The sequence below is a fragment of the Corvus moneduloides genome, chromosome 11 (assembly GCF_009650955.1).
Source record: "Corvus moneduloides isolate bCorMon1 chromosome 11, bCorMon1.pri, whole genome shotgun sequence".
Lineage (NCBI taxonomy): Eukaryota > Metazoa > Chordata > Aves > Passeriformes > Corvidae > Corvus > Corvus moneduloides.
In genome coordinates this window covers 7,320,656-7,335,865 of record NC_045486.1, presented here as the reverse complement: position 1 = coordinate 7,335,865, position 15,210 = coordinate 7,320,656, and the positions used below count along the sequence as shown (strand labels likewise).

The window sequence follows — 15,210 nt, the reverse complement described above, 5'->3', positions numbered from 1 at the left end:
TGCACTTAAAGTCTCTTCCTTGGAGGGAATTCTCATCCACATTTTTTCATGAAACATCCAATACATGTATTCATTTTCTGTTTTAAATAAGAAAAAGATCCAAACCCAATAGATGTTAATAGAAAATAAAGCTTTTTGTCCTGATGCTGCAAAAAGCTTTCACAACAGTGAAATGCAGAGTTAAAAAACACTAATATGGAAAAAAAATAATTTTAATCGATCACAGTAAAATACACTAGTCAATACCACCTTAACACAACACGTTAAAAACATCAAAGTAACACCTGCCTGTGAAATGCTTGATTTTTATGGAGTTTCCTTGAGAAAATGGTCCCATAGAACTTTTTAACTCTACTTAATCAGCAAAAAACAAATCAAAGAAGATGACTCTCATTTCCTTTTCTAAATGAAAAATGTCCATTTCATGAGGGAAAGGTCAGCTGTTAGGCAGAGTGCTGGTGCACTTTAGAGAACCTAAAATCTGCACCTGGACTTCCTCGTATCCTAAATATTTCCCTCCTTCAGTTTGGCTGAGAATTGCTGTTTAAAACTACTTTCTTCTTTCTGGTCCCTTCATTACTCTGACAGTTGGGTCTTTCTTAGAATTTATTCTTCCTGTCACATTTTCTGGATAATATACAATAAATTCTGGTTTATGTCCTAATTCCAGCTAGACAGCTATAGAAGTGTTAAATAGCTACTGTGACATGTCTAATAAATAGCCATCTAACCACATTATAAATAACCTCAAATTCAGCCCAATAAATATTGCAGTAAATTTGGTCTTGCCAGTACATCTGTATAAATGTCCATAATAAGATAGACAAGAAAGGCTAACCATACTAAAGAACTTTGATTCTGGAAAAAGGCCATGTGCAATACTTCATTCTTCTTAGAAGAAAAAAAAAACAACAAAAAAAGGAGCAAATTGTTTAGCAAATAATATAGTGTTGGGAAAGGGAGACATTGTTCAACAACATGCAATTTATTTAGATGACAAAAAATGAGACATGCAAAGCAGGGCATGTTTAACTGAACGTCTATGGCGGTCGCACATGCATTAAAAAGCAGTAACTTTCCAGTTATTAACTCCTATTGCCAGTACCATTACCAGCAGCTGGAAACATCTACTGAACAAGACACATAGGTCTTTTTCTTCCAGACTGCAATCCTGTCTGTCTGCCAAAAGTTTTGAAAAATATTCCAGGTATTTGGCTGACTATTCAGTAGCCTCATCAATATTCCCCTCATCAGCATTTCTTCACCTACCACCCACATTTTACCACCCTCTTGATGACAGAAGCCAGGAGCATCTCAGCTGGAAGAGGCTGGTGTGGCCCTGGCAGGAAGGAGAGATCTGTCCCCACCTCCCATGCCTGATGCTGTGCACGTGTGTGCACCACAAAGCCCTACCTAGAGGCATTGGCACCCTGTGCCACCAGATCAGAGCTTAGGCTGCTCATCTGTGCTCTACCTCCTAGAAAAACAGTCTGCATTTCCACTGCTCGGACTTGGACATCTTTAAGGTTCCTTCCTGGCTTTGCTTTCTCATTAACCAAAAAACCATTCTCTCATGTGAGCAGTGATGACAATACCTGCCACAGTTTTGTGTTTATTCTGGTCTGTTTAGTTTAGGTTGTTTAGGTTTCATTTCTATTTATATGCTTAGCAAAAAAAAAAAGTCCGTTCAGAGGAAGCTTTTAATACCACTGTTCATTCTTCATTCCCTATTTATATCCTTCTGGAACTCTGTGATCAGAAGATAGTACTACCAGCTTCCCCTGGTGTAAGTTTGCTCATAGAAAAAAAAGGCAAGTTACACACTAGGTCTACCATTACACAAAGGATGTGCATAAACATCTGCATAATCTAATATTTTCCACAGGGTCAGACGAATGGGTCATGTGCTCTGCATTAGTTTCTAATGGCTCAGTTTTGGTAAGGACTGTGGAAGCACACAGATAATGAGAAAAAGGGAATATTTCTTCTGCATTCACTTCAGTGGTAGCTCCTCAGGGAAGTGATCATAGCCCCAAGTCTGGCAGAGTTCAAGAAGCGTTTGAACAATTCTCTCAGGCACTCTGAGAGCACTCTGGTGTGTCTCTTGAGGTGTCCTGTGCAGGGCTAAGAGCTGGACTCAATCATCCTTGTGTATTCCTTCCAAATCAGCATATTCTGTGATGTGCATTGAAAGTATAAAAGGTTGCCCATGGAAACCTAAATTTTGGGCAAAGCACTGCAGATGTGAAAACAGCAATTTTCTGGGAGCCTATGAGCCATGTCAGAAACACATCATACATGCCTACACCCAAAGTGTGGTTACTTTGTCTTCTGCTCCTTGGGACACCACCACACAGAAAGCTTGGAGTTCCTGCATCAGCTGCATTGATTGGCAAGAACTTCCCAGGAGCTGATGTACCTGCAGGAGGAGAGACCAAAGCTGTTTGCTCTCATAGGTGATCACTCTTTCCATTCCATCCATGGTTGTCCTTAGATTGCCCCACTCTTTCCCCACACAACACTCCACAGGGGTCTGCATCTCCCACCTCTGCAGATGTTTTAGAATGGAAGGAACAGTCTTGGACCTCCTCAGATTCCATATGGTGCCATCAAAATCCACTCCATCTTCTCCAGTTATGACTGCTTTTCTGCCTGAGGAGAAACATGGCAAATGCAGAGGTGCTGACCACATCCAGATGGGATCTAAGCTCTTAATTTTATAAATAAATACCGCACAGATCATAGTGACACAGTGTCCTGTTCTATTCATGAGATATCTCAAAGAGGGACAGAAAGGCTCTCAGCAGAGCACACGACAGACACACTGAAGCAGAAAATGCGTGGGTACACAAGGCCCATTTTCCCTTGACTGCTTTAAAACACAGTCTCATTACAGGTGGAGGGGAGATGGAGGGAGGTGTAAGTCTCAATTAACAGGTCAGGGGCTGGAACATATCTAATTATAAACCCATTTGGCCCTAGTCTAAACATCCTAATCTTAATCCCAAAACATACAAATCTGCCTGGAGTGACACAAAGCAGCAATAGCTCATGCAGGGATTTGCCAGCTCAAAGAATCCATGTTGTTCTTTCAGTTATCACAGTTTATTTTTTGGACATTGAGACTCCAGAGGCTGCAGAGCAGCAAGGCACCATGGACAATACAGAGATTTGTGACTTCAAGGATGAGGGGAACCTTTTCAACAATACCACTGTCTGTCTCCACTTGATGTACTGCAAAGTCTAATTTGTTTTGAAATCCCCATTTTTAATTTGCATTATTGATCAACCTAGCAATTATAAATGTTAATCTATTCTTCAGTGGCCTTAAATTCAGAGATGGAGATCGTTGAACTAAATACAAATTCCATCCCTTGCTCTGATTTATTAAAACTTGAGTGATATGGAGAACCCACTGAGTCAGAGCACTGATAGGAATATGCTTTCAAAGCACATCTTTAATTAATTTTAAAGCAGGATGAACCAATTTATATCACTTTGATTTAAATCAGTTTTGTTAATTGTGATTTAAATCACAATTTAAGTATTTAATTTGCATTGGAATTGTGCTTTCTAGCAGATATTCATGACAAAGCGTTATTCTCAGAGACTGACAACTAATAAAAATGTTTAATTGCAAAGAAATGTAGCTCTGAGCTGATATTTAATATTTGGCTTTGTTAACTAAGAGAATACACTAGTATCACGTCACTATATACTGAAGCATTTATTTTGGGGTTTGATTTTTACGTTTGATTTATGAGAAGACAGGACATGGAGTTAGTTTTTAGTCACCTGATTCACTTTATAATATGTGCTTTGTGTTACGCTGCTTCTGAACAAAAATATCCAGAAGAACATAATTGTTTAAGTGGAACTACATTGTGTCCTGCATATTTTAGGAAATATTATCAAAATATTCCTTGCATTTCAAGGCAGCTGATGTACTGAACAGTGCAAATATCGACAACAATAAATCAGCTGAACTATTTTTTCCTTGATTCCTTATTCTTCAAGATCAGAACTGGTTGATCTCTGATCTTATCTTCCCCCCTTACCCCCCCACCTTTTACTCATAAAATGGGAAAGGATAAGCAAATTTTCCTGTTCTTTCAACTACCAGTTGTTTTACCAACTTGGAATACTCTAGTCATTATGTGATGTAAAGCAGATAAAATAAAAAGAAGAAAATGTTTTTGCACCTGCAAAAAAAGGCTGCAGCTGTCAAAAGCTAGTTTATTACTCAAGAAACTCCAATTCCAGGTGTCTAGTTAGCAATTTATTTCCTTTAGTGATTTGACATTCTTCAGAATTTTGGCAATGAATATATACTCAGCTGTTATTTTTATGAAAGAGGTTATTAATAAGAAAATAAAATTTTATTTTAGGCATTCATAACAAATTTAGGCTGTCATCATTCCAGAATGCATGACTTCAAGTTTAATTTTCAGAAGACAAAAATATTAATTTAAAAATTCAAAGATGAATGAATGTGTGTTGTAAAAACACACACGGATTTCTTGGCACTAAGGAACCACAGACAAAATGACAAGAATGTGAATGGACTAATTGCCATCTATTTTAAAAGGAAACATGACAAAAACACTGTAGATTTTTTTTTTTAGAGGATTTTTCTCCTGCCCTCAACTGACAAAGTATGATTTTTACCATTTGCACCTGGATAGAGGTTCTTCCCCACAAGGAAAACTCTGGGCAATGAGCTCTCCTCTCCCCACACTATAATTCTCACACAACATGACAGAAAAGGCACAGTCCTAAAATCAAAGAGTTGTTTCTTAATCCAAATACTTATTCTCAATTCTATCTAAACCTCTACCTGATTAGAAATTAGTTAACTAAGTTCATATGGCTGCTGGGTAAGACAGCTGTCCCACTCAAATACTTGATGCAAGTTTACAGCACAGTTTCTTAGGGCAATGACTTGTTTCAGTGGACTCAATCTAAAGGTTGGATACTTTTTTTTTCTTGAAAGTCTTTTCCAACCTTAATCATTCTATGAATCCCATCCCCATTGGCAGCAGCAGGGCAGGGCAGCAACACTGACTGCTCAGGCTGGCTGGCAGGAGGGCAGGACTGGGGTGTACACACTTCTGCTTCTGGGCAGCAGCACCATAGCACTCACAATGTGCTTTGGAGCTGGGTCATAATTTTTCCCCAGACTATTCTCACTATTTGGCACTAGGAAATTGTGTTCTGTGGACCAAAAATATGTGGTGCTTACATTAAGTCCTTCATACTTTAGTCAGCCCCCAGAACATGTAGCCCTATATTTGTTTTCAATCAATTTTCTGAAATAAGAGACATTTGTTTTAATTTCTGAAGATGCCACCTGCTACTTGGTTACTGGTGTTAACCCATACCAGGAAGAATTCTGTGTTGGTCTTTAGCTCCTAGAAAAGAATGAAATCCCCAGTATGGTAAGAATTTGAAACTAAATTAAATAAGCAAGCAAGTTAGCTTTTCACCAGTTCTGAGCATGCAGCACAGGAACATGTGCACCCAAAAGGTGCAGGAACACTGGGAATAGGCAGGCGCTCACCTGGGAGGGAGCAGGTCAAAACACCCAGCTGACTTTTCCATAAGGCCTTGCAGAAATATTTCCCAATCAAAAGAAAACCTGCGTGTAAAAACATTCAAATGAAAATTTGATAAGTAAACAAAAATTTTACAAAAGGGTAAAAGTGTTTCTGTGGAGTAAGAATTTTTTGCTTACTCTAAACTTCAGAGCAGGCATAGCTAAAAAGAGGTGCCAAAAGCAGTAACTGAAGTGCTGTCACTGTGCTGCAGTTAAGGACATACAGCCACAAGTTCCCCTTAGCAACGTCTCCTTTTCTGCTGAAAACCACCATAGTTCACAATTCCTCTGTGCAAGTGCCAGCCTACCTGGATTTGATAACTCAAATGTGCAGAATAGAAAAAAGGGATCAGTAAATACCTCAGTCCTGTATTTGGAGAGCTACACTATACAATCGAGAACAATTAAATACTTTAAAACCTCAGTGAGCACCTGCAAGAGTTACGTCTGCTAAGCCCATCAACTCTGCAAAACTTGCACAGGAGAATCACAGAAGAATTTTGTAAGAGGAGGCTCAACACACAGCTGTAGTTTTTATGCTTTGGAACACATAAGAAATTCCAGCAATCATTGAAGGAAGTCTGAATGTCTTGCTGAAAGATGTGCATTAAGCAAATATAAACAATTAAGTAAATACATGGAAAAAGTAGTGCCTTGGAAGAAATAAACAAATGATATATAGCATCAGACTAAACAAGCTAGTGCAAACCCAAGACAGAACAGCTATCTCTGAAATCACTAGGAAGTAATCATAAAGAAACATTTGAAATACTGAATAAATCAGAAGAAATAGTTCTTTCCCCCTACCACTCATGTCTGAAGCAGTGCAGAGCAGCCTAGAGCCTGACATATCATTTTCCTTTAATCCCTTCATGCTTACAGTGAAAGATGCTATACTGTGTCCACTGTATCTAGTCATCAAGAAATTGCCTCTGTACAAGGATTCCTCATTTGCACAAAGATGAGGAAATTAGGTTGCTCCTCCCAGACAGCACTGGATAAGGCAGACGGGGTGTCTGAGGAACCACCACACTCCTGATCCTGATAGTGAGGTGATCCCCGATTTTGGAACATGCCAGGCATGCACTGGAACAGCCAATGCTCAAATGACATTGAATATGGTACATTCCATCCTAACCTGATCCGAATTTAAGGTTGGCTTTCCTGAAAACAGCAGCTCATCGAGATGTCTGTGCTAGCTATATATTTCACCTCCTGTGTGGGGAAGGAAAAATAAACAAGTAAAACTAGCTGACATCAGGAAAATTGAGAAGCTGTAACTCATACAGAATTGGCCCAGAAATAATCAGATTCCTCACTCCTTTATTTGTTCCTGGACCAGATCCATTCTTTCCAGATAAACTCCTCCTCAGTGCACTGCACAGCTCTGGTGTAACAAAGTGATGGGTCATGCTGGTGCTATCAAATCCAGGATTTATGAGGAGACATTATCACCTCAAATAGGGAATTGGAGGGGGCAGAGAGATTGTGGCTCTGCAAACAAGTCTTTAAGGCATGTTTAGATGGGCGGCATGCAATCAATCAAATTAAGGTGCTGTGCATTGATGTATCTCCACTGACCTCAGAGAGAATTCCAGCATACATTGGTACAGGATCTGTTGGTTAGGAATTAATTAACCATGTACATCTATTAGCAAAAGCAGGCACACCTCCTACAGGTAATTCAGCATATTTCCTCTCCTTTCCCGAGAGTAAAATGTCCAGCGCAGATACCAAAACTGCCTTCCCTGCTGATGCCCTTTTGTCTCTGTTTGGCATGTTACTTGCATTCTCCGTTCAGCAGCAGCTGTGCATAGCTGGTCAAACACTCCAAGTTGTTTGTCAAAGTTTTCTGAAGGCTTTTCATCTCCCTGTTTTCCCGTGACATGCCCAAACACAAGTCATCTCTGTTGGCTTTTGGAGCACATTAATTCAGAGCACAGCATCAGAACTGGTAGGTAATCAGTTAGCTGGAGGTTAAAGTGGAGCATTTTTCCCTAACGAGGGCAACAAAAAGGTGGGAAAGATTTCTGAATTAGAACGCTTTAATTTGGGTAATGTATTTCCTAGAGGCACACCACTAATGCCAGCTCATGGGCAATTCTTCCAGTAGATGCAATCTGAAAAGCCACTGGAGGTGGAGGAAAGCTAATCAAAGCAGAATGTTTGTTTTATCACTTCTGAAGCGCACAATGGGGGGATAACAAACTGTAGCCTCAAGGCTTTGGGCCTTGAACACTGCACCACCCTGGATCCATGGTGACAGAAAGAGAAATCTTCCAGTTAACATCACTCACACTTATCCTTAGACTGTGGGAGATGTTACTGTAAGGGTACAAGGAGGTACCAGAGGCCCCAAAGAGCAAGGGCAGGAATGCAGGAGCTCTGGAGCACTCAACTGGCAGCATGACACGGGAGAAAGGGGTTTGGGGGTTGGACACACAGGTTTTGCCACACAGTGAAGAGGGAAATAGATCATATGTGCCACATCCTGGAGCCCTGATCTATAGCCAGCTAATTAGTTTTACAAGAGTTTTATGTAAAGATGATCTCTGTGGAATCTTTTACTATGAATATCTCTCAAATAATTTATTTTATTTTGAGCTATTTCCTAGGAAACAGCCCATTAGTGTCAGCATTAAGGAGTAGGATGCCATGCATAGTTAGGAATGCCTGTTAACCTCCACCCTCAAAATGCTGATCCCTACAAGACAGGAGGAGAGAGGGTGTAAATAGGGCCTGATCTCAAGAGATCATCAGTGGGAGCCTGGCTCCTATTTGTGCTTCAAGAGTTCTCACACCAAATTTATGCCCAAATTCTGTCATGTGGTGTCAGGCCAAGTGAATGCACAGGTAGCTAAGTGAGGTCAGGAATTAATTTGACACATTATGGCTCCAAATTCCAATGATTTGTGGATGTGAAAAACTTTCCTACCCTAATCAACAGGAATATTCATGTGCATGAAATTGGATCAGTAAGATCAGGATCAGTCTCCAGAGAAACAAAACAATGTGAAGGCTGTTATTTATCCTGGCTGTGCTGTTCTTCTGAGAGGGGGGAAGAAAAAAGAGGAAAGATTCGAATTAGAGCTATTTGATGGGTAACATTGCAGTAGACAGGTTAGTCCTTGTAATCTGCTGGCACCATCAGCAGAGTACTAAATCAAATGTGGTTTTACTCATCTTGTGTATCTATTAGTGCAATCCATTGCAATGGTTATTCAATATTTATGTTGTCTGTGTGAATTACTGCATATTTCATTCTCTTTTGAAAACTAGGATAGTTGAAATAGTACAGCGCTGCTTTTTATCTGACAGAGCTTTAATCTTTTGCTTATCATGGTTTCACCTGAATCGTTGTTCTAAAAACTGAATAAATGAGGTTTTGGTGAGGTAAGGAGTTCCAATATTAGACCCTGACACCATTGGTCATGCTGTCATGATACACCTCATATTCCTTATAAATACTAAGTGTGTGAAGATCCGTTTTTTTGATTGCTTGTATAATTTCCAAGAAATAGCACTCACCATACCGAGTAACATTTAAAACTGCTCATACTGTAGTCAAAGTAGTCAAATTGCACTCTTTAGGCAGTAAAGATAATCACTTAGAGAAGTCAGGAAAGACTTTCTGCTCTACTTACAGGAATAAACATAGTCTGTAGCTCTTCTCAGCTAGTCATATCCATCATGGCACTCTCAATTTGGTACAAAGTATCTGTCTTGGTTTGAAAGACAGGTGTCTGCCAAGGGAGACGGGAACCTCCCTTGAAATGAAGAATATGACCCCCTTCCCTCCGAATTATCAGAACTTTGAAATTACGGGGCTTTCAGGCAAAGCTATGGGAAAAGGAATAACAGCTCTTTACTAGTATCTATATATATTTATAACAAGGCAAACAACAACAACGGCAGCAACAACAAACAGACCCAGAACCCGGTGCCAGCCTCTCTCGGCTGTCGGGCCCTTTCCCCTCGGGTGCAGTTCCGCTCGCAGCCGGCAGGGGCGCTGGCGGCTCCCGGCCGGGCAGGGCAGGTGCGATGGTTCCCCCGCGGCTGCAGGGGGCGCTCCGGAGCGAGCTCAGCCGTGTCTCCCTCACACGGTAAAGGCAGATGGGCTGGATGGCAAAAATGGGCTGCAGCAGGAATCTCAGAGTGGCAGCTGGAACGGCAGGGTGGGCTCACCCGGGGTAGCAAGCAAGAGGCAGCAGAAACTCTGCAACTGTAGCAGGTGCTGTGGGGTGTCCTGGTGGGGGGGGTATGGGTTAGAGTGTAATGAAAAAGCCCAAGGCAGTGGCAGAAAGCTGGGCAGTGGCGGCCAGGCTCCTGTGCAGCAGCTGCTGCACGCAGCCGGGGAGACACGCCCTCTGGGAAGGGGGAGCAGGTCAGGGTCCTAGTCTTTTCCCCTGAGGCACCCGAACAGATGGCAAGGGTCCTTTCCAGTGAGGCAGGGTGCCAGTAAGGTCCCAGTAAGGTCTGTGGCTGCTCTCATGAACAAAGGCTGACCTGTGGCAGGGTAAAACGGCAGGGCTAAGCTCTGGCGGTGGCAGTGATTTCCCCCACCAAGCAGCAGCTTGACCCTCCTCCTCCAAAAACAAGAGAGCAAGGGAACACTTGGTGCTGCACCCAACCTCTTCCCCCAGCCCGAATCTCACCATATTGCTGCCCTTCCCAGAGAAACCCCCAGGTAAAGAGAGAGTAACCAGCTGCACCCCTCTTCTGAGCTGTGGCAACTTCTTTTGTCTCTCTTAAGTACCTGGTTGTTACTGTCTCCTAGCACCATATGGGAGAAAATTCCCTGAGAGAAAGAAACAAAAGGAAAAATCCTAAACCCCAACAGTATCCCAGAGAAAAATAGATCAGATTTCTCTAAATCATTAGAATATGCCTGCTGCCGCACTCCAGCACTGAGATTGCAACTCAGCATCTTGTTCCACTCTGCAGTGAAGAACCATCTGAAAGTTAGACTGAAGGACAAAATCTGCAAACAGACTTTGAGGGAAAATCACCTGCCACCTTCTAGGTGTCCACCATTTCTAGGGTGCAGGCAAAAGAAGGCTTGCAACGTCCGTGACTAAAAAGCTTTGCTCCTAAAGAAATCTTGTCATATATATGTTAAGTCTGGTCCCAGGTCCAGGAAGACAAGAGAGATACCAAGATGGTCCAGGAAGACATCAGCATGATTCACAATTCAGGTTTCAGAATCAGTAGATATTTTTCATTGTTTATTCCATACAGGAACAGTCAAATAAAGAACTTAAAATGACCTTAAAAAACTGAAAACAAAACCAGGAGACAACTCTTAATGCTGCTGTGCCATAATCCATGCTACCCCAAACTATTCTCCAAGGCAAGAAACAGGAAAACTCCATCAAGGAAATAGTGCCATAAAACAGAAAAACAAAGTATAAACAGAAAAATAAAACCAGAAGCCGATGTGTTCCCAAAGGAAATATTAAAAGCAAAATGCTTGTCAGTATAGGATGCTCCACTGCACACATCTGGTGCTCTCAGCAATACAGAACATTTCTTTAATTGCTATACCTGAGACCAAGAGCAAGAAATAAATCTAGACACTGATCTCAATGTATTTGGAGACAGGTAGAGATGAGTAGCAGCAGAAGATTTCATTGACGATAATCAAGCAGTTACGCATTACTGCACTGAACAGACATGCTCGGGATAGAGCTATGCCTCTATAATTCAATGCCTGTTTTTTAAATCCTTCTGGTGCCAGACATTGCAGAGATAACTGTGATAAGCCTCCCATTTCGCATATATCATCCAATACTTTTTGCAGGATCCAATGTCAGTACAGCAATATCCAGTGGAAAAGGCAATGGACGAGATTTCAGAGCAGCTGGACTGACTCCAGTCTGTTGCTTCTTCTTCTGGGTTGTTGTGAATCACTGCTTTTCTGTTGCTGTTTTATTTACTCAGACTCTAAGTACTGGTTACATGTTTAGACAGCACCTTGCATGATGGATCCTCATTCTCTCTCAGGCCCTTAGAAATGTGTAAGTTAGTATTATTCACATTTCGTGACTTAGACTTTTCCTCACAACAAACAGTGAAGCTCATGTGTTTATTGAGAGGAAAGGATTCAAAGATAGGCACAACACAAGAAAGGAGATAACTAACTAACACTTGCTCTGAGAAGGTGTTTGGTATTTCTAAACTGGAAAATGAATTTGCTCAGCAAGTCCTCTTGATGCCTTTTCCTGGTCTTAAAATCAAGACTCAAAGATGGTTAGAAGGGAAAAAGGGGTTTTACCTCAGTATTTATTTTAAGGATCCTTAGGTGCACCACGTCCAGGTGGAATGTGCTGAAATGCACACCGCAGTGCACACACACGATAGATCGGGTATAACATTATAGGTGTTACTAATTAGCATATCTATCAGAGATTCCCCAATGAGAGGCTTGAGTGAGCCCCCCTCCCCAAGGAACCTTCCCCCTGGATGGTTCTTAGTTTAGAAAATGTGTTCTGGAGAGGACCTTGGTGTCTGGAGCTTTCTGATCCCTAACTACGAGGCTTCTAAGATGTTTAGTCTCCTAGCTTAACAAAATAAGTCTAAGAATGTAGGCTAAAAACCACTAAAATACAAAAAGCTATAAAAAGGTATATAAAAGGGGTAAAAAGAAAAGGCAAAAAATCATCTTGCTCAGCATCTCTATTGCCTTCACCTCTCAATAGGATGGTGAGAGGTTCCTCACCATTTCTGTAAGTGGTGTGAGTCCATACAAAGAGTGGGTTAAATACTGTTGTTAAAATGTTCACATCCTTATTAGAAGTAGTATGTTTTGCTCTGAATCCAAGCTGAATATTCTAAAATTGCTTTTAATAATTTTTTTCAGAGTAACATCAAGGATTTCCTTTTCTTGACTCAGTTTGCTATAGCTTGTCCTTTGTGAACAGTGGCATGTGATTGCCAGCTGTCATTATTACCTGTATATTTCTCACCTCTGTTTCATGTAGACCTGGTGACCCAGTACTCAATTTACCCAAAATACTCAATTCTCAATCCTGCCATTTCTCAAATCAAGAATGACATATTTTTAACTACGTTAACTGCCTCAGAGCATTCTCATCCTTCGCAAAATGAAATTTCAGCCATTTATTGCCTTACAGCACATTTGAGGTCAGGAAAAAATATTAGGTTCTCTTTCTTCAGGTGGGTACTCAAGAGCAAACTTGAGTACAATCACATTCTTAGGACTGACCAATACTAAATACAGGATACAGAGGTGTCCTTAAAAGAGTCACTGGGTTTTAGCAAATCTGAGTCTGTTCAAATAGTGTCTTTTCCACACAATTTGCCCTGCCTTGACACAATTTATTTAAAAGAAGAAATAATTGAACAAAAAACTTAAATGGGCTTTTTTTTTTTTTTTTTTTACATGACAGAATATTGCCCAGGTATGATGGCCAATTGCTCCAGTGAATAGCAGTGCAGCTGAGGGGAGGACTGTGTGAAGAGTTCAGCAATCAAAGCCATCAGTCCTGCCTGTCGTGATCAGACTGCAATTTTTGGTGAGTGTGAGGATCAGTTTTCTGATTTCATCTTTTATAGAGCACAAGCAGAAGAGGATATCAACAACTCCTTTCCTGAACACCAATGGCTCATTTTATCTGCATCTGTTACAGACAATGTCAAAAGATGTTACCTTAAAATTGTCAAATTAGGATCAAGCCTGAGACTTGCTGATTCCTCCTGCTTTTGATGCTGAGGGGAGCTGGATATATTTTGAATGTCTGATTTGGTTTGTAGGGAATGTAATGCTTTTTTAACCAAGATGGAATTTTGACCCTGAAGGAAAACTAAAACACATTCATTATCTTGAAATGTGCTCCAATGCTGAATCAGAAGAGAAGAAATTAAGTCAATATTCAAATTGTGAAAAAAACCCAAACCAGAACAAGAATACCCACAACTCTCAAAATCCCAACTCTATTGGTCCTGAAAGACTTTCTTCTGATAGTTGTTACACAATGCATTTTCAAAGATACATAAATATTGATCATACATTTACTATGCAATTAAGAGTTAATAAGGAATGCATATACACTGATATATTTCCTTTTTTTCCCAACTTATGAAACTCCTGAGTCACCGGACTTCTGGACCACATTTATCTTTCTCTTTCATGGAAGATACTCCTATACAAAGATTTGTGAGTAGTTCAATGACAGGAAAATTTTTTCCTGTTTAGAAATATCCCGAACAGCACAAAGTTGAATTTCAGACTGCAAATACCTCTTCATTGTGCAACTGCCTTTTCCTCAGAATTACGTTAAACTTATTTAAGGCTTTTATTTCAATTTAATTTAAAATAGATTTCCTGAAGATGAAAAACCTTTGTGTTTTCTTTTGGCCTTCCCTTTGTTCCTACTTCCCATGTAATGATGCCATAATGATTCACTATTTGATGTTCTCTGGCTTCAGACTTACACTCTAATTGCCTAATTTCTTATGAGAAAGGCAGATAAGGAAATATTTCAAGAGGCTTGAAAATAACTGACAGGGACCACAAGACTGTGGTTATTTTTAATTTATATCTGAAGTGCTTTGCTGTGCTAGCTGAAATAATGTGTTTGTATAGTTTTTCTGTGCAGCCTGTATCATTTATCATTCAGTAACGAGCATGAACTGCACATCCTGCTTTAAAACCTCAAAGTATTTTCCTAGTTACTATTACAGCAAGGTATTATATTCTTCTGGTGAACCTATAGTGGAGTAATAAATTGCATGACTTTGAATAAAAGACTGTGCTCTTCTTTTGATTTTACTCTAGCCATTCTTACCCATGAGAAGTTTCCAGTCCTGCATGGTTGCTTGGCATCCCTGTGCCAAATGAGCCAGAGTTTGATCTCCTTTGGATTTCAGCCTCTTAAGAGTAGCTCCCTAACTATTTTTTATTGTACTCCTGCAAAATAATTGAAGAAAAAAACCCTAAACCCTGTCCTGAAAGCTGAACTTGCAATATCTTTCCATCCTGGCATTTAACTCTAAGAGAGAATATGGGTTATCCATTTTATCCAGCTCCCAGCGTCATGCTGCTGCCCACATGATGAATGTTACAGGTGGTGGTGCTTATGCTAATAAAGAAGTTAATGAGAAAAGCCAGGCTGGTCCATGTTTTGTAAGACGAGAATGAAATCCTACATTCATCAACCGGAAAAATCCCAAACATTAGAAAGAAAAGAATGGGTACAGTCCAAACAAAATAAAATTCAAAAAAGGAGATGTGGAAACACAGCATTTAAGTGGCTAAGCTCTCAGTTCAGTGCCTCAGAAAACCTCGAGCCGTCTAGAGGGACGGCACAGGCAATCTGGCACTTCAGTAGCTCTGAAAGTGGCAAATAAATGGTAGCTGCAAAGCCAATACCATGAGGAGAAGCAAAGAGGTAGAAATATAGCCCTTGGCTTATGCCTTAATCCTGTAATTAGATCAGAGACAGAGACACACAGGGGAAGTTAGCAGAAGGGAGCAGAGCCAAAGAGAGCAGGCCCACTCTGAGCTCCCTCTTTTATTCATGAGAAGGGAAAGGGGAGAGCTAGGGGGTGGACCTGGGGTAACTGGCCAATCGGACACTGCTCCAGAGTTTGAG

At 40.6% G+C, this 15,210-nt stretch overlaps 1 long non-coding RNA gene across 9 annotated transcripts in view; it reads right to left on the bottom strand.

The window, feature by feature from the left end:
• LOC116449547 overlaps positions 1-15,210 on the bottom strand; it is a 94,338-nt gene that overhangs the window by 10,686 nt on the left and 68,442 nt on the right. For 5 of the 9 annotated variants that reach the window (XR_004242424.1, XR_004242423.1, XR_004242421.1 and 2 more), the window contains 3 exons: positions 5,561-5,638; positions 2,547-2,652; positions 2,324-2,419 (listed from right to left, as the gene is read on the bottom strand). The exons of 1 other annotated variant lie outside the window; for it this stretch is intronic. This is a non-coding gene — a long non-coding RNA (uncharacterized LOC116449547). Of the gene's footprint in view, positions 1-2,298; positions 2,420-2,546; positions 2,653-5,560; positions 5,639-15,210 lie in introns of all 9 variants that reach the window. 3 more of the 9 variants (XR_004242422.1, XR_004242425.1, XR_004242426.1) reach the window with 3 other exon arrangements.